This window comes from Acinonyx jubatus, chromosome B3 (assembly GCF_027475565.1).
Source record: "Acinonyx jubatus isolate Ajub_Pintada_27869175 chromosome B3, VMU_Ajub_asm_v1.0, whole genome shotgun sequence".
Classification (NCBI taxonomy): domain Eukaryota; kingdom Metazoa; phylum Chordata; class Mammalia; order Carnivora; family Felidae; genus Acinonyx; species Acinonyx jubatus.
Genome location: NC_069386.1, coordinates 19,553,470 through 19,581,077, shown reverse-complemented (window position 1 = coordinate 19,581,077; position 27,608 = coordinate 19,553,470). Strand labels below are relative to the sequence as shown.

The window sequence follows — 27,608 nt, the reverse complement described above, 5'->3', positions numbered from 1 at the left end:
CAGATCAGTTTTCTAGGTGTGCAGGATGGTTCAGTGTTGATCTGGCTGAGCTCTTGACTTGATTTCAGCTCAGGTTGTAATTCCAGGGTTGTGGGATCGAGTCCTGTGTCGGGTCCTCACTGAGTGTGGACCTGCTTGAGATTCTGCCTCTCTCTCTCTCTCTCTCTCTCTCTCCCCCTCTCTCTTTTTCTCTCTGTCTCCCTCTGCCTCTTTCCCCCGCTCACTCTCTAAATAAATAAATAAACAAATAAATAAATAAAATTTATATAATCCACTCTAACTTCCAAACCAAAAGATTGCAAACTTTTGTTTACTTTTACTGTTATCAGTTGCAATGGCCTATGACTGTTCTCACAGCTCACCTTCTAGGGTGACAGTCACCATGAGCCAGGGTTTGGTCCTCAGCTATGTAGCTCCTGGCCCTCAGTTTAGTCAAGGCCCTTAGAAGGGTACTGGGGGCTGGAAGGAGGACTGAGTCAGCCAGCAAACTCCTGGAGACTTGCAGAAACAAACAATGCACCATGCTGGTGTTCCCACAGAGAACGACCCACCTGCAGCCAGGCACCCCTTCCCTGAAAGCAGCAGATGGTGAGCAGAGGGTCCAAGCTCAGGGTGACAAGTGGTTGCCACCTCAAGTCCTCCATGGAGCATGGCGGGGTAAAAGCCAACCAGTAACAACAGGGCCCGATGGTTTTGAGGGCTGTGGTGTATAAACTGCCAGAGTTTGAGGATCGGCCCCAGGCACAGACCTGCACCTGGCCAGGGTACGCTGGGCGCTCACTCCCAACTCCCTGGGGTTATGAAATGGGTACGTGTGGCTGCTTCCCTGAACCCCAGCTCCAGCCTCTCTGCCCCTCGGCAAAGTCTAGATGGATTATGATGCAATCCATTATGTTTTAGCTCAGCCAGAGCATTTCAATTGATTATGATGTTAACCCCAGCCATTTTGCTGTAATTGATTCCTATGGGCCTTTGTCAATTGCTTCAGCCACACTATAGATGCAAAGCCAAAAGGTGCAGTGACCTGGAGCCCTAGTCTTCAGGGCCAAATGGTCACCCTTACTGCTAAAGCTATCCTGAGCACAGCCTGCAGAATGACCCATCTTCCACAGGCGGCCCTGAGTTACCAGACAAAGATTAAATTGTGGTTGGAATACTTCGGTTAAGGATAGCAATATTTCTGATAAGATGCTAATTTGTAAGTTTGAGTGATTACAGGGGTAACCCAAGTTATCTGGAAAAATTAGATTTCATAGTTTCCTGCCAGGGCTGAATTAATGAGATGTCACCACTGTGAACTCACTCTTTTATCAAGATCTCCTTTATGATGTATAATCTGAGGCTGACGGACCTACAATGCCCACAGCCATTCATCCTACAATTAACACATTTGTCTGTGTTTCTACAAATCATGCATCTTCTGATACAGATAAGAGTCCATCGTGCCATCACCAAATACACACTCACACACACCCCAGCACACACTGACTCACACATCACACCTCCCCTGGGTTGTAAATTCAATTTTATTTTGCTCACCTACTGGTGACTGATCAGATACACATGTTATGCATATGTACATGTTTGTTTTGCAAGCCGCTGCCTGCTGTTTAGACAATGACACTGGCACAAGTTTGTAAAGCAGCAGGGAAGTAAATAAAGGGCAGGGAAAGAGAAGGGACATGAGGGGTGCGGGTGGGGGGTAGAATGCCTTTAAATGAGACCAGATTACCAGATTCCTGATGGGAAGGAGGAGCCGTTGCTCCTCCCTGAGTGACTTAACCATGACTTCAGGTTGTAGCTTGTGTGTCCCACATGGGATGTTTGATTCAGTTCTGTGATACTACCTGGGGCCTCTTGCATGGCTGCTTACATCAGTTTCAAACGCTAATGGTGAAGTTTGGCACACATCTGTTTCACATCTGGCTTCCCGATGCAACGCCTGCCTTGTGCTGCCTGCTTTGAGGTCAGAACATAATCGTGGTGGGCACCCCCAAGTGGGTGAGAAAAGGGCACTTCTGGTGAGTTGTCTGTTCCATATGCGGTAATTTACATAACTATTGATCTCTAGCAATAATGCTGATTTTGCCCCTGAGTCCCCTTTATAAATCTTCATTGGGTGGTCCCAGCGAAGACTCAAGGCTGGAAGAAGTGAAGTCACTTGCTCTGTGAGTGGCAGAACCCTAAGTCTTCATCTTGTGTCCTCCTGCCTCTATTGGTGGCATTTGTCAAGTCCTCTCCACATCAAGGGGGGGGGGTCACCTCCCTGAGACCCCCACACTCCACCCATTCAGCTCTGTAGTGCCAGCATGTGGCCCAAACCCTCTTTCAGTTTCTTGCCCCTGAAGGCTGTGACCATGCCTCTTCCCAAGCCCCCAGAAGTCATGTCCACTGCCCTCACTGTGCTGCCTTGGTGGCAGAGTGGGAACCTGTCTGCTTGGTGGCCTCCTCAAGACTGCTCTGTTTACCAGAACCCTGCCCCAAAGGTGGCATCAGGGACCGAATGATTTGGATGCCCCTGATGTATTCTATTGAAACTACTTGAGCCCCGGGAAGATCTGAGCTAGGGTGGGGGGAAGCCAGACTCGGGGCTTGGGGAGGGCTGAGTTACCCCAGGCAGGATCTTGGCTAGGTGAGAGTGCTAGGTGGGTAGAGAAGTTTTCCAGGAAGTTGGAAGCTTAGGAAGGACACAGGAACAGGAAATACCACCTTCAGGGGGTAACAGAGGGCACCTGTCTGCTTGTGAGGGTTCTAACCAAAGACCAAATAGCTCCTTCCTTTCCCAGACTTTGGTGAGATGGTACTTAGGATCTTGCATGACCAGGACCCATGCTGTGGTCATCTGGTACAATTAAGACCTCTTAGGAAGTGTTTGCTATGTGGGATGGGGTGGGGAATAAAGGCCAGCCTGAGGATTGTGAGCCCATGAGAGCCACGACCTGAGGGCCCAAAGGACCCAGACACCACGGGGCTGCCTATCACCTCCTATGTATCCCTCCCTCGACATCAGCCATTTCCTCTGCCTCCTCCACCACCCAATCATGACCATCCTGGACCCGCCTGCTTGCGAGGAGTCTCTGAAATTTGCAGGTCACCTCCATGGCTCTCAGGATAAAGTTCAAAATTCCCGATGGAGCCAGCATGCTCTGCCCTCTGGTCCTACCCATCCACTCAGGAGTCTCTGCCACTCTGGGCCTCCCTCCGTGGTCAGCTCTGCTCTTACTGCAAGTAGTGGGACCTGGGACTCCTGCCCGAGCACCCAGACGTGCCCACTCCCCAGGACCTTCCTTCATGAGGTTGTGTGTTACTGGTGTGGAGGCCTGGGTGTGCTGCCTCCCACCTGTCTGTGAGCCCACTCAGGCAGGGACCATATCTGCCCCGTTCACTAGCTGATTCTCAGCGGCTGCCACCATGCTCTGTTCACAGTAGGTGCTCAATTGTTGGATGGCTGTTGGAGCCCAGGGAGGACGCTTCCAGGTGACCATGGTCCTTCTTAAGTGTCACAGTGGTGGACACACAGCGAGTGTGCACAATGTGACCACAGCAGCATCACCTCCTTTCTAGACTGGACGAAGCCCTCGCCACGGACATATCAAGATGGTGTGGGTGTATCTTGGGGCAATGAGAAGGGTGAAACTGAAGAAAGGGCAGAAACCATGGCCCTGGAACCCAGCAGCATCTCCCTGTGGCCAAGGCAGCATCTCCCAAGCCAGGGTGCCTGGGGTCCCGCTACAGCACAGTGAGATGACTTCTTTCTGGGGAGCTCACTTCAGCCTGCAGGCAGTACGGAAGCCGGGTACCATGGGATCAGAGAGGATGTTTCCATCGCCCATTCCATTCCAGGTCTGCCCCCCTCCCCCCCCCCCAGGTGATATCCTGGACCACACATGGGTTCTCGCCCCTGAGTCTCTGCTGGGGCAAGGAACTGGCTCTACGGAAGCTGCAGCCCTTGGTGGATGTTCTAGGTGTTTCCTCTCCTGAGCCAGGTGGGGTGGGCCCAGCACTATGCTGCTTTAGTCTTTGTTAATTCACTGCCATCCTGTCGATACATGCAAATGAAAACCTCCCATGTTGTCTGATTTTCAGAGACCCCATGTATCAGAAGCAGCTGTGAATCCTGAGAGTTGAAAATTCCCTCCCAGACGAATGAGGGGTGTTGAGGAAGTAGCTGCTTGTCAGCCATCATCAGCGACAGACACCTCACCCTGAACTACAGCAGGGCCCCGGGCATGCCTGGGACCTCAGGGGGCCCAGGCCACTGTCATCAGGGGAGAGTTGGCTCCGAGCTGACTCCAAGGAACCCCCACCCCACCTCGACCTTCTCTCCTCCTCTGAACCCCACCCCATACCTGGCACACACACCTGTCCCCGCACCTGTCTCCAGCTCTCACGGGCATCAACTTGACGTTAACTATGATGGCGCCGCTCTCGTTGGTGGCTCAAGTAGTTGGTTCCAAACACTGACTCTGATCTGGCTGCTGTCCTGTGGCCAGCTCCAACTCTCCCCACCCCCAGGACCTTAGCCTAATGGAGGAAGCCTATGAATTCCAGGTGACCTCATTACTACCTGGGGATGTTGGGCAAAGGAATGCTCTTCTGTGCACCCAGTGTCCTCCTCTCTCAAATGTACCTTGGTGCCTCATCTCTCACTCACACTGATGAGACGCTCTTTGCCAGGCTGCAGGACAAGATGGAGCTTGGCACTATGGAGGGCAGACAGACCAGTGAGGATAGAGGCTATTGGCAGAAGGACATATCTCCAGCTATGTGGGGATGGTGGGGATGGTGGGGACAGAGAGGGCAGAGATACTGGCTGGTGCCTGGAAGCAGGATGCTCTCAGGTTGGCCCTGTCCCCACCTGCCTGCTTTGGGCTCTGTGTTTCCTAGGGCTAGTGCTTGCTTTGACCCCCCCTTGGGGCCAGATCCTTCATCAGGGCTCCTTGGGCCAATGTAGTGCTCACACTGCCCTGTGAGCCAGCACCATGCTCTCCACACTCCAGCTGGTGCCCTTGGGGACATCTTGTTGTGAGCCCAGGCACCAGCCCAGCCAGGGTTTCAAGGGGCCTGAACTGATACATCATCCTTGCTGGGCCTCTGTCCCCCAGGCTCTAAGCTCCCCCAGGGGAAATGGGACAGCCTTCACCTGCCAGCCAATTCTTGCCCCACACTTAACCTTCCAGCCACATCCTTCCCATAAAACAAGGGCGCCAACACTAGGAACGTGTGGAAAATCACACCATCCCAGCTAAGTTGTTACAATGATGATGCCACCCAGGCTCTGCCTGTGTGGCTGGTGGGGACACTGCCTTCAAGTCTTGGCCTGCAATATGCAGGAGCAGCTCAGCTGGGGGCATGGCGGCCTCTGCACCCAGAAACCCAAGCCCCTGCAGGCACAGCCAAGCCTCAGCGAGGGCTCCCTGACCAACACTGTGCTCCCCGGGACAGCCTTCGCCTTGGCCTCCAAAGGCATGGGTGGTGGCCCTGAGCTTGAGGCTTATGTTTTGGTCAGCCGGCTCAGTATTTTACCCAAATTGGAATTGGTTGCCCACATTTGACAACTGGCAGCATTTAAAATCAAACCTGGGGGGCACCTGGGTAGCTCAGTTGGTTAAGTGTCTGACTCTTGATTTCTGCTCAGGTCATGATCTCATAGTTCGTGAGTTCAAGCCCCTCAACGTGCTCTGTGCTGAGAGCCTGGAGCCTGCTTGGGACTCTCTTTCTCTCTCTGCCCCTCCCTTGCTTGCTCTCTCTCTCTCTCTCAAAATAAAGTAACTTAAAAAAAAGATCAAACCTAGATTTTCAGTGCCACCTCCATCATTGTTGTACCTGTCACTCTCCTATCCCTTACCCCCTCCCCCATCACTGCACCCTCTAGCCCTACATGGTTGTTTTGCATTAATCCCCCCACACCTCTACATCCCTAATCCCTGGGCTCCCGCTGTTTATGTCCCTGCATCCCTACACCTGCTTTTCTCAACATGGCATCCCTCCTCCCTCCATCTCTCAGACCTGCATTCTGTATCCCTTAGCTGTGCAACCCCACAGATCAAATTCTGCCTCCCAGCTTTGTTCATGCCCTCGTCCCCAATCCCTGCTTCCTGCATGACCCTTGCGGCTCCTACATCCCCTCCCTCCTGCACCCTTGAGTCCTTCATCCCTGGATCCCTCCATTCCTGCATCCCTCCCTCCCATCTCACATCCCCACCTTCCACCTCTTCCTGTTTCTCCTCCTCTTCCTCCGTGGGCTTCTCCACTCATTAGGCCTTCCTCAGCTCCTCCATGGAGGACACAGGTATTGTAGGGGCTCTTTGGGGACCCTTTCCTGCATCCTGTGGCACATATAACCTCCTGTGGATGACCCCCACCCCTACAGGTCATTTCTTGAGCAGAGTCTGGTCAAGATGGCCTGAACTCAGACCCCTTCTGCATCATCTCCCTTGTCCTGCTAAGGTGGATAAGTAAGTTGTCCACATTGTCAGCCAGCTAACTCTGGCAAAGGGCCAAGATGTAGTCCATGTGCTCAGATTCCAGGGTCCCCGTGCACTTCCTGAGTCCCTCTCCATGCTCTGCTCCTGTCCTGGGTGCCAGGGCCCTCAGAGCCTCTACTTTGGGCTTGAGGTGGGACAAGAGTGTCAGCTTTCTCCCCAACTTCCCATGGTGGGAGCAAAGACACATCACAGAGCTCTGGCCAAACTGTCCCCAAAGCTCTCTGACCAGACACCCTCCCTTCTCAGCCTCCATGATCAAACAGCCTTCTAGAAGGGCTGAGTGGTTTGAGGACCTCTTGGCAAGTCTGCCTGGAAAGGGTAGCCCCCCCGTAGGGTCTGACACCCATAGGCCATGTGCTGGGGTGTACGACCCGGCATCCTTGGGGAGTGGGGCCCTCAGCTCTTCTCATTGTCAGGGTGGCAGCCTCAGGGGGTGGCACTGTGTCCTGCTGGACACACCATAAGCACTTTCATGAGTCTCATTTCTGAAGCGTGATCAGTCTCAGAGACCATCCACTAGTGTCTCACCATGTGCTTTGTGTTTTCATGGCTGTGCAGGGCTCCACGGCATTGTTCACGAGTTCCCAAACCAGTCCATCCCCCGATGGCATGTGCCTTTGCCGCCAAATTCACTGGAATGAGAACCCTGTGCCTCCACCTTTGTGCCCAGGTGTGAAGAGACCTGAAGGAGACAGTCGTGAAAGTGGGTCCCTATTTCACTTGTGCCCCACAAGTCACCTGCAGTCCGCATCCACGTCACTGGTCTGTGCTTGTGAATTAGTGACCCTTGGTGGCCCGATGCTCCAGCTCTCTACCCTGCTCCCTGGGCTCCAGTGGAGTCCTGTGAAAGAGGGTGATGGTCACTCACCTGGTCGTAATCACATTGGACAAGGCCAGTCTGAGGAGTCGGAAGAAGGCTATCAGGAAGAAATGCAAAGGCTGATAAAGGATGATGTGGTCGCTTGGGTCGACCTGGCTGAGCCAAAGTCACAGAGGCTCCCAGGAAGGGGTAGGGGGATTAACATATGGTGCTGCCCTCAGGGAGCATGGCTGCTGCTCTGCCTTCTCTTGCAAACATGTTTGTGCAGCAATGGACTCAGACTCCCAATTCTAAATAATTGCCAAGAGCACAGAAGGAGAGTCAGAACCCTGGTGGATGGCTCCCCTAAGATGGAGGAAGAATGGGGCCGAGGCATGTGTGGACCAGGGCACCTTGCCTGGAGCAGAGCATTTGTGGGGACATCTAAGTCTTCTAGCGGTACTTCCCTGCACCCTGCACCGATATTTCTGGGCATCCCCTGGCATTCCCACAACACCTAGGAGCTAGTCTGCCCCCCTCCCACTGCCCCCCATCCCTCACCCCTGTGCTCTGCAGGAATGTCTCTCCCTGAGCACTGCTGTGGCACTCTGTGGCTTAGGGGGTGCATGATGGTGTGGATGGCTGTCCCCTCACTCATGTGCCCTGTTGGGTGGCTCTCCAGCTGTACTGGTCATGCTTCCATGTCCCTTTGGAATCTCCAATGCAAGAGTCCTTTCAGTTTCCCTCCCCCAGTGACCTGACTGTCTGGCTAGATCTAGCTGGCCAAGCCTGACATCTCTGTCCTAGCAGATGCCTCCGTCTTTATGCAGATAGGCAGAGACACCATTAGGACATATGGTACCTCCATGTGAATTAGGAACAGGTGCGCCTTCTGTAGATAACAATGCCAAAGGTGTGCCTTCTGTCAGGCGGGGCAGAGCTCCAGGGCTGGGCGTCTGTACCTTGGTTCCCTCCACTGGGAGCCCTGGTGTCTGATGGCCACAAGTAGGCATGTCTGCTCCTTGGCTGGGATGTGCCGAGAGATTGGGTGGCACAGGCCTCTCCTGCTGAAGCTCCCGATTCTTTTGGACACAAGGTGGGGAGGAAGTGGGGCCAGCATCTCTTTAAAGCTGGTTCCCTGCTCCAGACACATGTGGGTGGTTTCTGGGCCTATTGGCTGCTGAGGAAGCCTGGAGAGAGCCAGGAATGGTTGGAATGTTGTGCACACCAGAAACACCCACAGAGAGATGCCACCGTGCCTAGGAAATGCACTGGAAGGAGCCAAGAAGGAGATCCCGTGGCCCTGAGGGTCCCGGACTGTGAGATGGCCACTCCAGTGGGCAGGAACGGTCGCCCTCTGCACAGAGGGGCACTCACAGACCCATGGGTGTGCATCCCTAGAAGAGGGAATGGGGTGGGGTGGCCATGCTGAGGCCTCAGTACCTCTGCCGGCCCCTGCGACCAGTCTGACTTTGGAAATGGGGCCTGGGATGTGTCACCCTCATTAGCGACTGGTTCTCTGAAGCTCATCCAACATCAACCACTTTAAAGACGTGGACTCTGAGAAAGCTGTCCAGGGCCACAGTGAGGGAGCAGTGAGGACAGGGACCCCACTGTGGGGAAGAGCTGAGTTCTGTAGAGACCGCTCTGGCTGCTCTGATTGGAGAGAGCATGTGGGTCCCATAAAGCATTCTGGTGCCAATGCTGAAAGCGGGGGATCCAAAGTCTAGTTGGGAGAGACAACTGAGAAAAGCCGGGTGATGGATGGGCATGCGGTGAGAGAGGCCATGTCCAGCTTCTGGCTGACAATGAAAAGACAATCATATGAGGCTAGCTAGATCCCAGGCAGGTGTTAAGCGGTGGCTGGGTCTCTGGATCTGGAGCCCAGGAGCAGTCGGGCCAGCCGTACAAGCCAAGCCAAGGGTCCTTAGTATCTCGTGGTGACTGAAGCCATGGGGACAGCCAGCATTGCTCAGCAAGAGAACAGTAAGATGACAAGAGTCACCTATTCTGCCACAAGGGGTGTGAAAACCAGGATGTTCAGCCTCCTGGCCTGGAACCCGCTTCCTTCTGCCTGCCTCATGTGATGGGCACTCACCTCACTCGGCTGCCTGTCCTGAGGGTAGAATGTTCTCTTTGGGAGGGCACTGCCAAGCCCTGGAACAGATGACTGGTCAGGTTGAGCCTTGTGCATTTATAATAGCTGCTACACACACACACACACACACACACACACACAGAGGTTCCTATATATGTGTGTGTGTGCGCACACAGGTAAACATACATATATGCATATATACATGTTAGACATATAATATATACAGTGTTTATATGTATTGATGTATATATTTATTTATAATTCCATCTATCTCTTTCCGTCTGTCTGCCTCTCTCCAGAATAACCTTTTAGTCCATTAAACTCTTCCTGTTTCATTGACCTCTCACTAGTGAGGCCAGGAAAAGGAGCACATGGATGCCAGCCTGCTAGACGCACCTGTGAGCTCCGTGACAGTGATGCTCTGTATACACAAAGGGAGGCCCGACTCCAGGTGGGCGGAGGGTGTGGTGTGCAGGCCAGACTCCTTGGAAGGGATCCGCGCAGCCTGGGCTCGTCTTGCACCCCAGTTGGCAGATTTTCTTGGACTAAGTCAGACCTTGGAAGCTGTTTCAGGGAAGAAAGGGTGGCCTGAAGGAGAGTCTTTGGTTGAAGCACAGGTGAGGGAGTAGAGGGGCAGGTGGCCTGAGACAAGCAAATAAAAGAGGGGGATGGGGATGTTCTGGTGGGGGTGGCTAATGAGGGCTGTGGGAGCCATCAGGTCAAAGAGAGCCTTTTCTAAGAGAGCCCTTCGGGCACTGGTTTTGAGTTGCCAGAGTAAAATCTCTCCAAGAATGCAACAGGGAGCTTTCCCAAGGCCCTGATGGCTGGACCTGGGGCCCTGGCCCAAGCAGGAAGGAGTGTGCAGATGGGAAATGCAGGAAGGGAAGGCGTGCAGCTGTTGGCCAGGAGATCTATAGGCTGGATCCTGGGCGGGGATCTTTCTGTGTCTGCCCTTTGACCCTTGAGGCACGTGGCATCACCATTTCAGGATTTCCCTTTAGCCCCTTAATTGTGGGGATTGTTGGTCTTCTCTGATATTCCTTATGGTGACCACCTCCCCAGCTTGTCCCCCACTTTGATGCCTTACTGCATGGGCTCCAGGCAACTCGTCCAGACCTTGACCCAGCCAGCCCAGCTGAGCCCCTTGGTGAAGAGCTCTCAGGTCTCCCTTTCAAGCCTGGCATTACCCCAGCTTCAGAGACAGTTTTATCTCTGGGGAGGGTCTGTCTCCGCTGGGTGTTGTTACAGAGACTTTGGTCCCTGGAAAAATGGAAAAGGAAGATCACATATCTTGCCCATGTTTTGATTTCTCTGGATGAAGCCTGAGCTATCTGACAGCAGGTCCTCTGACCAGGGCCCTCATCCAGTTCCCAGGGATAAAGTTTCCCAGCAGGACCGTGGCACCTATGGATGCTGCTGCAGCTCCCAGAAACTGCAGAGGTCCACACATCATCCTGCCATCAAGGTGGACCTGAAGCAACGCTTTGTCCTGGAGCTGGGGGAGAGCTCATGTCCACCCTCACTGAGGCACACATCAGGCCTGGTGGTGTGAGCAGTTGGCCCAAGTCCCTTGACCAGCCAGTGGTGACATCAGAACCAGACCCTTGGCTCCTGGACCCACGTGCCCTACATCACTTCTGCAGGGGCCCCTTCAGTAATCAAGAGTAAAGTAGCAGCAGCCATGGTGAGGACGACTCTCTGATACATGGAGAATGGTGGGTCTGACCAAGGGGTAGGGCCTCAGCCTTCACATTCAGGGCATGGAAATGAGGAGTGGTCACATTCAGGGCATGGAAATGAGGAGTGGTCATGTCAGGAGCAATGGGGAGGCAGTGAGTGAGACCCTACAGCAGAGAAATTCCTGCCCGCACCTCCGCCCGTGCAGGGTCCACTGCTAGAGGCCACGCCCAGAGCCTGTCCTGATCGCTGCAGGTACCAGTCCCAGCCCCAAGAATCCTCAGCACCCATGGCTTGTTGATGGGGCCCTTAATCACAGGGCTGTGCTGGAGCTGGTGTGTTCCACTCCATGAGAGCCAGCTAGAGAATGTGCTGGAACTTTGTGAGCCAATCATGAAAGACAAGTGTCAATAACAATTAATGAACTGGTAAGGAGATGTTATATTAAAACAAACAAAAACTCCTCCCAATGATTTTACTACATTTTGCTATTTTCTGTGCTTGCGGGTTATTTACATCTATACAGCAGAAACACTACATTAATGGTGGTTACTGGCTGTCTCTTCCCAGTGGTACAGTCTGTGATGTCATGTTGGCAGCCTGAAATTAGCTAGGGTGCGAATAAAGTTGTTAGGGGTTCTGACTTTATTGGAGGTGTGGTTCCACCACAGATACCAGAGACATTCTCTAGTTTAGCCAGGACAGAGCTGATCTCAAGTTGTTGGACAGACAGCAGGCCACCCTCCAGAGTGCAGGCAGGTTGTAGGTGGTAAGCAAGAAATGGTGTGTGTGTGCAGTGGGAATCTGAGCACCCAGGGGGGCAGAAAGCCCTCAGAGTGCTTGGGTCACAGGGGGTGGGGTGGGGAGGTTGCAGAGTGAGCTGTTACTCTGGATGGGTCCCTCCCCTTCCCATCCGGCATGGTCCCCCTTCCCCCTTAAGTGGGGTCTTGATGGGGGTGGGGCTGGTTTCTGTGTTGAGAGGATTGTAGACAGTCATCACCAAGAAAGGTCACAGAGGGAAGCCTTCTGGGGCTGGTGCTCCAAGACCACCAGATGTCCTCACACCCACAGGGGACCCTTCCTCCAGCCAGCTTGGAAACTGTGGAAAGCCAGGTTCTCTGGCAGTGAACCTCCAGTGCCCTCTTTTGAAATAGGGTAAGCTTATGCTCACTTTAAAGAAACACTGACAAGATGTGAGGTGGTATCTCATTGTGGTTTTGCTTTGTATTTCTGTGATGATGAGTGATGTTGAGCATCTTTTCATGTGTCTGTTAGCTATCTGGATGTCTTCTTTGAAAAAGTGTTCATGTCTCCTAAAATTAACAACTCAGGAAACAACAGATGTTGGCAAGGATGCAAAGAAAGGGGATGCCTATTGCTCTGCTGGTGGGATTGCAAACTGGTGCAGCCACTCTGGAAAACAGTATGGAGTTTCCTCAAAGAATAAAAATAGAACTACCCTATGACCTAGCAATTGCACTACCAGGAATTTATCCAAAGGATACAAAATTGCTGATTCGAATTTATCCAAAGGATACAAAATTGCTGAACATGAACCCCAATGTTTATAGCAGTGCTATCAACAATAGCTAAATTACAGAAAGAGCCCAAATGTCCATCTACTGATGAATGGATAAAGAAGATATGGTATATGTATGTGTGTGTGTGTGTGTACGTATGTATATACATATATATATACATGCATATATACATATATGCATACATACATACATATATATACATACGTACACACACACATACACAATGGAATACTACTCAGCAATCAAAAAGAACAAAATATTGCTATTTGCAACAACGTGGATGGAACTAGGGTGTATTATGCTAAGCGAAATAAGTCAGAGAAAGACAGATATCCTATGATTTCACTCATGTGTGGAATTTAAGAAACACAACAAATGAACCATAGGAGAACGGAAGGAAAAATAAGATAAAAACAGAGAGAGAGGCAAACCATAAAAACAGAGAGGGTTGCTGGAGAAGAGGTGGATGGAGAGATGGGCTAAATGGGTGACGGGCATTAAGGAGGACACTTGTTGGCATGAGCACTGGGCATTACATGGAAGTGATGAGTCACTGGGTTCTACTCCTGAAACCATTACTACGCTATATGTTAACTACCTCTAATTTAAATAAATAATTTTTTAAAAAAATACAGAAGAAATACTTACTGGGCCTCTTTCTTTGTCATAAAGCCTTTATTAAAGAGTGCATTCAGGGGCACCTGGGTGGCTCAGTCTGTTGAGTGTCCAACTCTTGGTTTGGGTTCAGGTCATGATCTCATGGTTTGTGGGTTTAGGGTCCCACGTTGAGCTCAGAACAGATAGCGCAGAGCCTGCTTGGGATCCTCTTTCTCTGCCCATCCCCTGCTCGCTCTGTCTCTCTCTCAAAATAAGTAAATAAACTTAAAAAAATTAAAAGGCTCATTCAGAGCCAAGACACAAGACATTGATAACTATCAGTTTCCTATGGCTGCTGTAACTAAATACCATGAACTTGGAGGCATAAAGCAACACATTTATTCTCTTAATTTTGGAGGTCAGTAGTGTGAAATCAGTTTCACTGGGCTGAAATCAAGGTGTCAGCAAGGCCACCCTCCCCCTGCAGGCTCTAGGGGAGAATCCATTTCCTTGTGTCTTCTAGCTTCTAGAAGCCGGCTTCCCTTGGCTCATGGTCCCTTCCTCCACCTCCAAAGCCAGTAGCTTAGCATTTTCAAGTCTTTCTCTGCTTTGTATTCACAATGCCTTGTCTTTTTGTCAAATGTCCCTCTGCACCTCTGAGGACACATTCCAAGATAAGGTCCTCATCTCAAGACCTTTAACTTGGTCACATCTGCAAAGTCCTTTTTGCCATATAAGGCAACTTCTGCAGGTTTTATGAATTAGCACCTGGATATCTTTAGAGGCCATCGCTTAGCTTACCACACTGACATGCCATTACATTGCACCTAGCGCAAAAATACAAGAAAATGCTCTTCCAGGGTTTGAACACAATTACCTGATTCAGCAACGAGATTACTTGCGACATTAGTGCTTAAGCGAAGTTCCGGCATTTATCTTTGTTGCCTCATTTTTGTCTTACTCATTAGCCTAAATGAAATATCAACCAACTGTCATATCTGAAGCACATTTAATCATCAAACATCGGCCACCCATACAAGAGTTTGGGGAAACTGAATATAGAAATTCTATGAGAATCAATGTACTATCTAGAATTTATGATAGGACATAGTATGTTTTATTATTATTTATAATTTATGTGCTACACATTCTTATATCAGTAAAATTGATAATAAACCTGTGTGTATCTCTTTATATCTATCTACATATACATTTAAATATATATTTGATTCATACACAAATATATATATATTTGTTTATATTTATATATTCCTGAAAGTCAGTGATTAAGTATTAGCCCACAACTACTTAGTGCCCATTTCCAAGAGGAAGGGGAACAGGGGGAGCCTGAGGCCCCTGCAATGGGAGGGACATGTCCTTTGCACCCTGGGGGGAAGTTTGTAGCACCTCCACCCATTTTATATTGAGTTTGATGATGGTCACCTTCTCTTGTTCACAGAGCATTAAAAGGATCTGAGACAACTATCCCCAAGTGTGACTGTGTTTCAGTAGAGGAGGCTTTGAGTTTTCTGCATTTATTTTTTTAAGTTTATTTATTTATTTTTGAGAGAGAGAGAGAGAGAGAGAGAGAGAGAGAGAGAAAGAAATGGCCAGAGAGGGAGCTAGAGAGAGAATCTCAAGCAGGCTCAGCATGGAACCCCACGCAGGGCTCTATCTCACAAACAGGGAGATCATGATTTGAGCTGAAATCAAGAGTCAGATGCTTAACCAATGGAGCCACCCAGGCATCCCAAGGTGTCTGTATTTATTTTGAATGCAACCATCGATTATCTGTGGCTGACTCCTATACCAAGTTACTACCGTCCCTCAGGTTCCACCCAGCACAGCCCTCAGCTTTTTGCCTGACTTCCTGGACCCTGAGTTTGTCCAAGTCAGCTCTACCTTTCTACCTGCTTCTGTCTGTGGGAGTCTCTCCTTGCAGTCTTTGTATTTGAAATAATCACTGTTGCCTATCTCCAAGGTTCCTTCTTTCCCCATCCTGGATTACAGAAGCAGTGTTCTTAACAAATGTTCTATCTTTCATCTGCTGGAGGATTGTATTTTGAAATATTAGTTATCCTTGCATTTGTTGATCCTGTAGATACATACAAATTTAGAAACTCTGAATGAACACCTTAATTTATATTCTGTGACTATGTGGGTGAGGGAAGAACAGGCTGTTTGGTATACATTATATTTTTAAATTTTAGAACCCCCCTTCTTTTTTCACATGTGTGATGGGATGTAACATTTATCAGCAACTGAGAATTCCTGAGGCAGCAGCAACAATAGTAAGACATTCTAAGCTGCTGATTGCCTGTCACGGTGCCCTGGAGGCCATCTCTTGGCTCTGCTCCCTCTGGATCAACCAGTTAGAAGATTTGTCTAAGTCAGTAGCCCTCCCTTGTTAGAAAACAGTCTGAGAATTGTGAAAGGCGCCTGTGGCCAGAGCCATTGTGCTATTCTTTGGAGTGTCTGGGCATGAGTCTCTCTCCCCCATGCTCCTGGGAGTCCTGGAAGTCAGGACCGTGTCTTATTTACCTATCTACACCTGAACCCTCGTGGATTTTTGTCTTGCAGTAGGTGTAACGGACATCGGTCCCTAGAGTTGCTTGTAATCTCTTCAACACCCTCCAGATATTTTCACAGCCTCCTGCATTGTGACTCCTGACTTCCAAACTGACTTCCTTTCCCAGCCTGGTTTGGTGACTGCCCATGAGACATAATGTGAGTGTGACTTAGAAGGAGCTTGTGAAGCATCAGGCAGGCAGACATCCATGTAGAGCATGCCGAGGGCAGCTGAAGTGGTCGTTCCAGAGTCAGTGGCATTGGAGGCATCAGCCCCAGCGTGGTGGAAGTGGGTTGGCATTGAGCTCAGCAAGCCAAGCTCTGTGGTTCTGTGGTTCTGTGGTTCTGGAAACTCAGCCAGAGCCAAGACCTTCAATCTTCCTGATGGTGCTGTGAGACTTCTCATACACATCAATAAATCCCCTCCTGACTAAACCAAACTATGTGGTTCTGTGGGTGTTCACAAGCTGGAAGAATGGCCTCCTCCAGGCAGATTGAGGTTCATGGGGCTCAAAGTTTATATAATTGGGAGGCTTTTTAAAAAAGAACATAAAATGATGCAAATAAAACTAGGTACTACATAAAAAGTGAATATCTATTTAATGAGAAAAGAAATCATAAGAAATTACAACTTTTAAACAACAAATATCACAACATTCTGAAAAATAATGTACTTTTAAAAATGACTCTTCTAACCTAACTTATCTCTAGGTATCTCTTTCTTATATTTTTGGATGATAATTTTGCAATGGTATTTTCCATGTAGAGAATTGAAAAATAAATGAAGCTTTCTTTTAGCAATGATGATTACATTTGATTTCCTTATTGATAGGTTAGAAAAGTTATTTTCAGCTTCACAACTTCATGGTCTGAAATGTCTGAATTCAGTAATGTCATTACCAAATAATGTCATTACTTGATTATTTCCACTTTGGGGAAAATCTTATCAAGTTTCTTGTGCAGTAGCCAATCTGAAATATTCCTTCAACTGATTAAATCTTTTATTCAGTTAGTCTGCAGTCTTTTCTTGTAACCTGCTAAGAGTGTCAACACAATGGGCAGTAAGCAAACTTTTGGAAGCCATTCTATAGCTTCCAATAATTTAACTAGACACTGAAGTAACTATGAATCATATAAATCTATCCCACTGAACTCAAATTAAGTGCATTCCCCAGCTCACTTCCTGTTAACAGATCTGCAGCCACCCCAAAATAACCCAACAGGGAACATGTAATGGAGAGGAAATCAGAGTGGAAACAAAGTGATCACAAGAAAATACAATTTACATCCCTATTGTTGTAAGTTTCATAAAAATATGCAACCATGGAGAGCACTGCCAGGGTCCCTCATAAAGACTCAGAAGGACCTATGCAACTTGGGGGTAGGAGGTTGTCTGGCTAGATGGCATGACTGACTTCACTAATTCTGTCTCAGTGTCCAATAGTAACAGAAATGAAATAAACAAATAGATAAATAAATAAACAAACGAATAAATTTGGTCTCACATTTATATAAAAGCCAACCTACAAAAAAGTGAATTAGTATCCTGAAATCCTTGGTAAATTATCCGAACATTTCCATGAGCTTTACACCATTGTGCTACATCCTAACACTACAGTAGAATTAGGACAGTTTTTGTTCTGCAAATTTGCCTCAGAAACAAAGCATTATAATGTGGTCTCAGAGATTTACAAAATATTTAAAGGATATTCATTCTGTACTGTGATAAATCAACTCAGGTTCCTGATCTTGAGTAAATGAAGGAAAATTGACATTTAAAAATGCACATTGCCCAGGAAGGTGGCATCCACATACTTCTGCTATTTCTCTCACTTAATATAATTTAAACACTGGGCATTATATATTAAACCAATATAAGAAGCCTCTGAAAGTTTGAGAGAAGAAGGAAGACTAACTAGGGTCTGCAGGACCCAAGAAACAACATGGCAATGAGTTCTCTGAGTTCTCTTTGCTCCACATACCAAGGCATGGAGCTAAAGAAGCAGGTGACTTAAAAACACCAAGTGCAAACAAAAAAAGTCCCAACTAAAGCCTGTTACCTCTAGACAAAGGACCCGAAAGGGAATAGCTTAGTAAGATAGAAAACGTTTAGTCAGTAACTGCTGTAGTCCAGCCAAACACCCCAGGAAAAATATGGCACCATCCCTACCCATGCCAGGTAGGGGAGCCTAGACTTCTACCCTTCTCAGGTTGTAAAGCAAAGCACTGCAACTTCCTTGATGAAATGGTTTCCTAGAAGCCTGTGTAGAGAACTGGGATTTTAATCCACACCAGGCAGTTATGAGGCACAACACTCCCTGACATATGGTGTCAGAAGAAACCATGAGTAAAACAGTAGTGAAGCACTGCTGCTTCTCCCAGAAAGGCCTGCTAGGGAGCCAGAATTTCCACCCCTGTCAGCAGCAACAAGGAATTCTTCCTCTCCCTGGTGCCAATGGAAGCTGAGTGATGAGCCTGGACTTCCATCCCCACCTGGCAATATCAAGGCAGTAACTTCTGTTTAACTGCTAGAGAGTGGTGTCACAGAAGCCTTCTAAAACAGAAGATTTAAATAATATGCAGAGTCTCATAACATAATACCCAAGTGTCCTGGTTTCTACTGAAATCATTCATTATACCAAGAACTTGGGAAAATCTTAACCTGAATGAAAAAAACAATCAATACATGATAACACTGAGATGACAGAGATAATAGAATTATATGACAATAACTTTATTTGACAGTCTTTTGTATTATATATTTTATATATTAAGTGGTGGGGTTGTGGAGTGGTAAAGGTCCAGAGCCTAGGCCAAGAAAGAATTCTTGAGACGTCTTTGGTGCAAAAAGTGGTTTTATTAAAGCACAGAGACAGGATCCATGGGCAGAAAAAGCTGCTTATGACAATAACATTGAAGCAAGCATGACAAAAATGTTTCAATGAGAAATTAGAAATACATTTTAAACAAATGAAAAGTGTAAAGTCTCAGAAGAGAAATACCAGATATAAAGAAGAAAATGGGACTTTTAGAACTGAAAAATATGGCAATGGAAATAAAAAGCTCAGTGGGTAGGCTCAACAGCAGAATGGAAGGGAAAGAAGAAAGAATCAGTGAACTTGAATACAGAAGAATAACAATTACCCAATCTAAACTACAGAGGCAAAATAGACTGAAAACAACCAGCAATCTCAGATATCTTTGGGGGTATAAGAGATCTAACATTTGGGTCATTGGAGTCCCAGAAAGAGAGGGGCAAAGGGCAGGACTTGAAGAAATAATAGCTGAAAACACTCGAAATTTGGCAAAAGACCAATGTAGAAATGTACAAATTCAAGATGTTTATTTCCAAATAGGATGAATCTAATGAAGCTCATTCCAACACTTCATAATTGAATGTCTTGAAACTAAAGACAAAGTAAAATTCTTGACAGCAAAAGAAAAACAACACATCACTTACAGGGAAGAAATCAATTCAAATGACAGCAAATTTCCTCTTTAGAAACTAGGGAGGAAACTATGGAAGGAAGTGGCACAAGTGCTGACAGTAAATAACGTTCAACCTAGAATTCTTTATCCAGAGAAAATATTCTTCAGAAATAAAGGAGGAAACCAAACTGTTCTTAGATGAAGTAAAACTAAGGGAATTTGTTGTCAGCAGGTTTATCCTAAAAGAACAGCTAATGGATGTTCTATAAGAGGAAGAAAATAATAAAAGGACTCTTTTTTTTTAATTTTTTTTAACGTTTTTATTTATTTTTGGGACAGAGAGAGACAGAGCATGAACAGGGGAGGGGCAGAGAGAGAGGGAGACACAGAATCGGAAACAGGCTCCAGGCTCTGAGCCATCAGCCCAGAGCCTGACGCGGGGCTCGAACTCACGGACTGCAAGATCGTGACCTGGCTGAAGTCGGACGCTTAACGACTGCGCCACCCAGGCGCCCCTAAAAGGACTCTTGAAACATTGGAAAGAATAGTGAATGAGTAAAGATAAGGTTGAACATAAGATAAATATAATACGTTTTACTTCACCTATTGCATTTCTTATATTTGAAAGTTGTAATAAAAATTATAATACTGTGATGAAGTTCTAAATGTAGAAAAATATTTAAGAAAATTGTAACATTAGAAAGAAAAGGGATGTAAGGGAAGGTAAGATTCCTGTGCTTCATGCAAACTGGTACAACGTTCACATGAGTAGACTGATATATTACATATATATAATTTATAACCACTAAAAATGCTATACAAGGAGATTTACTGAAAAACACTCTATATAAAACAGAATTTTAAAAAAAATGTTCAAGTAACCCACAGGAAAGCAGGAAAAAGAAAATAAAGATGACAGAAAACAAAGTAAAATCACCAACCTAACCCCTAACATAGCAACAATCATATTAAATGTGAATGATATACACACATTGCTTAAAACACAGAAATTTGGAGCATGTTAGAAAACATGACCCAGCTATATGCTAACAGAAATTCATTTCAAATATAACTATATAGGTAGGGTAAAAGTTAAAGGATGGGAAAAAATATTACATGCAACACTAGTAAATAGAAAGAACAAGTAACTATATTAATATCAGATAAAATAGCCTTCAGAGAAAAGAAAATTACTAAGTAGAGATAAATTATATAGTGATAAATAGGTCAATCCATCAATAAGACAGCAAATTAAATGTGCATGTGCCAAACAACAGAGCTCGAAAAATATGTGAAGCAAAACTAATAGAACTTAAAGCAGAAATAGAAAAATTCACATTATAGTTGGAGACTTCACCACCCCTCTCTCAACAATTGATAGGACAACTAGAGAGCAAATGAAGAAGAATATAGAACTCAACACCATTAACCAGCAGAACTGACATGTAGAGAACACTCCACCCAACAACATATGGTACACACTCTTGCTAATGCCCAAAGGACATACACCACCACAGATCATATCCTGGCCCACTAAATAAAAAACAAACAAATTTAAAAAATTGAAACCATACAGGGGCTCCTGGGTGGCTCAGTTGGTTAAGCATCCGACTTTGGCTCAGGTCATGAACTCACAATTCATGAGTTCAAGCCCCATGCTAGGCTCTGTGCTGACAGCTCAGAGCTTGGAGCCCGCTTCGGATTCTGTGTCTCCCTCTCTCTCTGCCCCTCCCCCACTTGTGCTCTGTCTCTCAGAAATAAATAAACGTTAAAACATTTTTTAAAATTGAAACCATACAGTGTTTTCTCCATCTGTAATGTAATTAAACTAGAAATTGACAAAAGAAAGAAAATGAGAAAATCTCTAGACACTTGAAACTGAACAGCATATGTTTAAATAATCTAAGTCATAGAGGAAGTTACTAGGGAAATTTAAAAAATACTTTGAACTAAAGGAAAATGAAAATACATCAAAATTTATGATATGTAACTAAATCAGTACTTTAAGGCCAATATATAGCACTGAATACTTACATTAGAAAAGAGGAAAGTGTCAAATTTGTCACCCAAGCTCTCACTTCAGAATCTAGAAAAAGAAGAGCAAAATGAAGCTAAAGCATGTAAAAGAAAGGAAATAATAAAGACAAAGAAGAAATAAATAAAATTGAAAATAGAAAAAGAATAAAAAATAAACAAAAATCTTGTTTTTAGAAGATAAAAAATGCATTTTTTCAAAGAATCAATAATACTAACAATAAAATTAATCCAAAATTCAATAAAAGACCAATAAAATTGACAAAACTTCAGCAAGACTGACAAAAAAAAAAGACACACATTACCAATATCAGGAATCAAACAATGGATATTACCACAGGCTTTGTTAGATATCAAAACAATTTTTTAAATACTACAAAGACATAACTTTGACAGATAAAAAGAAACAGATCAATTTCTTGAAATGTACCAACTACCACAATTTGCCAATATTAATTAGATAACTTGAATAGCCTTATAGCAATTAGGGAGATTAAATTTTTAAAAATTAATAGACTTGCATTTTTAGAGCAGTTTTACGTTTTTAAGTTTATTTATTTATTTTGAAAGAGAGAAAAAAAGAGTGAGGGAGGGGCAAAGGGAGAGAGGGAGAATCTCAAACGGACTCTGTGCTGTCAACTCAGACAGCACATGGGGCTCAATCCCATGAACAGTGAGAGCATGACCTGAGCTGAAATCAAGAGGGGGACACTCAATGAACTGAGCCACCCAGGCGCCCCTTGAGCAGTTTTAGGTTTATGAAAATCTGAACAGAAAGTACAGAGATTTTCCCTACAGTCTGCTTCCAGGTTCCCCCATTACTGATATTATTACATTAATGTAGTACATATGTTACAATTGGTGAACCAATATTGATATATTGTTATTGACTAAATTTCATAATTTACATTAGGGGCACTCATCTGTACAGTTCTACAGATTTTTTAAAACAGACTTTCAGTTTTAGAGCAATTTTAGGTTAACAGAAGAATTGAGCAGGAAGTACAGAAAGTTTCCATATACTGTCTGCTCCAATGCACTCACAGTTTCCTCCACTATCAACATCCCACACTAGAGCATATTTGTTGTAATTGATTAATCTACACTGACATATCCTTATCATCCAAAGTCCATAGCTTACATTAGGATTCACTCTTGCTGTTGTACATTCTATGGGTTTGGAAAAATGCATAAAGACATGTATCCACCATTATAGTATCATGCAGAATAGTTTCATTGCCCTAAAAATCCTCTGTGTTCTGCCTATTTATCCCTATTTTTCCCCAGCCACCCCCCCCCCACTGATCTTTTTAACATCACCATAATTTTGCCTTTTCCAAAATGTCATATAGTTGGAATTGTATAGTGTGAGGATTTTCAGATTAGCTTCTTTCACTCAATAATTTGCATTTAAGATTCCTCCATATCTTTTCATGGCTTCATAGTTCACTTCCTTTTTCTTGCTGAATAATATTCCATTATATGTATATACCACAATTTATATATCCATCAACACAATAATATATCCATTGACATATCTTGGTTGCTTCCAAGTTTTGGAAATTATAAATGAAACTGCTATAGACACGTGTGTGTGGGTTTTTGTGTGGATGTAATCTTTCAATTCATTTGGGTAAATACCAAGAATTACAATTGGATTGAGTAGTAAAACTATATTCAACTTTGTAAGAAATTGCAAAACTGTCTCCCAAAGTGGCTATACCATTTTGTATATCTGCCACTAATAAATGAGAGCTTCCTTTGCTTCACATACCAGCATTTGGTATTGTCAGTATTTTGGATTTTGGTCATTCTAATAGGTATATAGTGGTACCTTATTGTTGTTTTAATTTGAAATTAATTAATAATATGTCACGTTTTGCAACTTCCCATATGCTTATTTGTCATAAGCATATCTTCTTTGGTGAGATGCCTATTTAGATTTTTGCCAACTTTTTAATTGGGTTGTTTGTTTTCTTATTATTGACTTTGAAGAGTTCATTGCACATTTTGTATACAATTCCCTTATTGGTTATGTGTTTTGCAAATATTTCGTTGTAGTCTATGACTTATCTTTTCATTCTCTTAAAAGTGTCATTCATAGAACAGAAGTTTATTTTATTTTAATAAAATACATCTTATCAATATTTTCATTGTGCTTTTGGTGTATCTAAAAAGTCATTGCAGGGGCGCCTGGGTGGCTCAGTCGGTTAAGCGGCCGACTTCAGCTCAGGTCATGATCTCATGGTCCGTGAGTTCGAGCCCCGCGTCGGGCTCTGTGCTGACAGCTCAGAGCATGGAGCTTGTTTCAGATTCTGTGTCTCCCTCTCTCTGACCCTCCCCCGTTCATGCTCTGTCTCTCTCCATCTCAAAAATCAATAAAAAAAACGTTAAAAAAATTTAAAAAGTCATTGCAAAACCCAAAGTCATCTAGATTTTTCTCTTATGTTATGGCCTATAAGTGTTACAGTTTTTTTGTTGTACATTTAGATCTATGATCCATTTTGAGTTAATTTTTGTGAAAGACATAAGGTCTGTGTTTGAATTACTTGGTATATGTTTGTTTAGTTTCTCTAGCATCATGCCCTGAAAAGACTTTCCTTTCTCCATTGAATTGCTTGTGCTGCCCTTTGTCAAAGAGCAGTTGACTATACTTGTGGGTGTCAATTTCTGAGTTATCTGTTCTGTTCCATTTGTCTATTCTTTCACAAAAACCATACTTCCTTGATTACTGTATCTTCACAGTAAATATTGAAACTGGATAGTCTCAGTCCTCTGACTTCATTCTTTTTCTTCAAGATTGTATTGACTATTCTGGGTCCTTTGCCTTCCATATTAACTTTAGAATCAGTTAATTTGTGTCCAAAAAATACCTTGGATTTTTATTAAAATTGTGTTGAATCTATACATCAACAATAGTTGGGAAGAAGTAAAATCTTAACAACATTAAGTCTTCCTATGTATGAACACAGAATACATCTCCATTTGGTTAGTTTTCTTTAAATTCTTTCATCAAAGCTTTATGGCTTTCTATAAATGCTTTGTACATGTTATGTTATATTTATGCTTAAGTATTTCATTTTTTGGTGCTAATGTAAGTGGTGCTATGTTTTCAATTCAAATTATTATTGTTCATTTCTAGTTTATAGAAAATCAATTGATAATTTTTATATTACCCTGTATATCACAACCTTCCTCTTATCAGTTATTAGTTTCAGAGATTTTTGTTTGTTTAAAAATTCCCAAAAAAGAATAACCAGGAACAGATGGCTTCCCCAAGCATTTAAAGCATATTTAAAACCCATTCTACACAATCTTTCCAAATATAGAAGAGGGGGGAAACACATTCCAATTCATTTTATGAAGCCAATATTACCCTAATGCAAACCCAGACAAAGATAGTACAAAAAGTTAAACTACAGACAATATCCCACTTTAATATAGATACAAAAGTTCTTAACACAGTATTAGAAAACCCAATTCAGTAATATATCTTTAAAAAGCCAACAATGAATTGTGCCAGGTAGGATTATTTCCAAGAATGCAAGCCTGATTCAATATTCAAAAATCAATCAATATAATCCAATCCTAATCCTGTTTAGACTAAGAAAGAAAAATCATATAATTATATCACTTGATACAGAAAAGCATTCAACATAATTTAATGCACATTAATGATTTAAAATTTCTCGGAAACCTAGGAGTAGAGGAGAACTTTCTCTACTGGACAAAGGACATCTACAAAACACTTACAACTAACATTATACTCAACTGAAAAACTGAATGTTTTCCCTTTAAGTTTGAGAATAAGACAAAGATGCCCATTCTCATCACTCACTCAACATAGTAGAGAAGTTCTAACTAGTGAAATAAGGTAATGAAAGGAAGTAAAAATTATACAAATCACAAAGGAAGAACTAAAAGTATCCCTATTTGCAGATTATATGATTGTTTATGGAGAAAATCCCAAGGAATTTACCCCCCAAAATGCTGAACTAAGCAAGGACACAAGGAGATCAACACACAGAAATCAATTGTATTCCTTTCTACTATTAATAAACATATGGATGCTGAAATTTAAAATATAGTATCACTTACAATTGCTTAAAAAAAAAGGAAAACTTACATGTAAATCTAACAAAACACATATAGGACTCATATGCTGAAAATTTACAAAACACTGATGATAGAATTCAGAGAGGCTCTAAACAAATGGTTAGACATATCGTGTCCATGGATTGGAAAACACAATATCGTAAAGATACCATTCTCTCCAAATTTATCTATTGGTTAAATGTAAATTCCTACCAAAATCCCAGGAGTTAAGTTTATTTATTGAGAGAGAGAGAGAGAGGGGAGTGTGCATGCGTAGGAGAGGGGCAGAGAGAAAATCCCAAGCAGGTTCTGTGCTGTCGGCGAGGAGCCTGATGCAGGGTTCAATCCCACCAACTGTGAGATCATGACCTGAGCCTGAAATTAAGAGTCAGATGCTTGAACTGCCTGAGCTAACCAAGCACCCTGGGAGGTTTTTTGTTTTTGTTTTTGTGTTTTGGTAGCTATATATACAGATAGAAATATAGATTCTAAAATTTATGTGGAAAGGAAAAGGAACTAGAGGAGTTGAAACAATTTTGAGAAAGAAGAATAAATCGGGAAGAACAAGTCTATCCAATTTCAAGATTTATTGTTTAGCAATGGTGATCAAGACTCTGTGGTATTGGTAAAGGGACAGAAACATATATCAATGGGACATAAAAGAAAACCCAGAAATAGACCCACACAAATATGCCAAACTGATTTTTTTTTTTTTACAAAGGTGAAAAAAGAATTCAGTGCAGGGAGGAGAGACTTTTCCCAATTAATGGTGCTGGAGAACTAGATATCTGGAGGGGGGAAAAATGAGCCTCTACCTATACTGCATACTTTACACAAAAAAAGTTAGTTGAAATAAACTATAGATTTAAACATAAAATGTAGAATTATGAAATTTTAAGAAAAAAGAATCATAGGATACAAACTTTGGGCTAGGCAAAGGGATCTTAATACCAAAGGCACAATCCATAAAGAGAAAATTGATAAATCTGACTTCATCAAATTTTGGTCTATGAAAGGCTCTGTTAAGCAACGAAAAGATAAGCTGCTACAGATTAGAAGAAAGCACTGCAAACCACATAAAGGACAAAGGACCAGTATCTGTAACAGATAAACAACTTTTGAAACTCAACTGTAAGTAAATAAACAATTCAACTAGAAAATTGGGCAAAAGACATGAATAGACATTTCGCTGAAGGGCATCTACAGGTGTAGAGGAGCTCATGAAAAGATGTTCAATACCACCAACCATTAGGGAAATGCAAATTGAAACCACAATGAGATATTAATGCACACCTATCATAATGGCTAAAATAAAAAGTGGTGACAATACCAAATGTTAGCAAGGATGCAGAGAAACTGGCACACTCACTTATGCACTGCTGGTGGAAATGTAGATGGGACAGCCACTCTGGAAAACAGTTTGGCGGTTTCTTAAGAAATAAACCTGCAATTACCATACAACCCAGCAATTGTGTTCCTGGGCACTTATCCTGGAGAAATCAAGACTTAGGTTCATGTAAACAGCCTGTACATGAATGTTCATAGCAGCTTTATTCATAATAGCCAACAACTGAAAACCAACCAGAGGTTTGTCCATGAGCACAAAGTTGAACTGTGGTACATCACCCCCAAGAAGACTACTCAGCAACAAAAAGGAATAACTACTGATACATTCAACAATGCATATGAATCTCCAGGGAATTAAGCTGAGGGAAAAACAAACAAACAAACAAACCCAACAGATTACTTAGTATATGAGTTCATTTAGGTAACATTCTTGAAATGACCAAATAATGAGAATGGAGAATATGAAATGGAGTAGCCAGGGCTAATCCACCTTGCCAGGGCTTAAGGTGGGAGTGAAGTGGCTATAAAGGGCCACAATCCTTGTGATGATGGGAATGTTCTGAATCTTGATGGTATCTATATCAGTTTCCTGGTTGTGATATAGCATGCCACAGTTTTGCAAGATGTTACCTACCATTGGGAGAAACTGGGTAAAGGGTATATTGTGTTTCTCTGTATTCTTACAACTGCATATAAACCTGCAATGATATAAAAATTAAAAGCTTAATTTTTAAAAAGCAATAAATATACAAATTATCTAGTAGTGCTAACCAGTGTGATACAAGCCTACAGTGGGTGTCAGTAGAAATTCTCCCTGACAATTCCAGATGTGAGCGGAGATATGACCCCAATGCAAGTGTGTATCCATCATTTGGTGCATGCCCCAAGTGGATGTGGAAAACATTTAAAAGTAGAATTCCAAGTAGGTAGGATCT

At 44.1% G+C, this 27,608-nt stretch overlaps 1 long non-coding RNA gene across 1 annotated transcript; it reads left to right on the top strand.

The window, feature by feature from the left end:
• The first annotated feature begins 243 nt into the window (after positions 1–243).
• On the top strand, positions 244–5,753 carry LOC128315883 (uncharacterized). Its single transcript, XR_008299009.1, has 3 exons — positions 244–1,198; positions 1,802–3,843; positions 4,087–5,753. It is a non-coding gene; the product is annotated as an uncharacterized LOC128315883 (long non-coding RNA).
• The last annotated feature ends 21,855 nt before the right edge of the window (positions 5,754–27,608 follow it).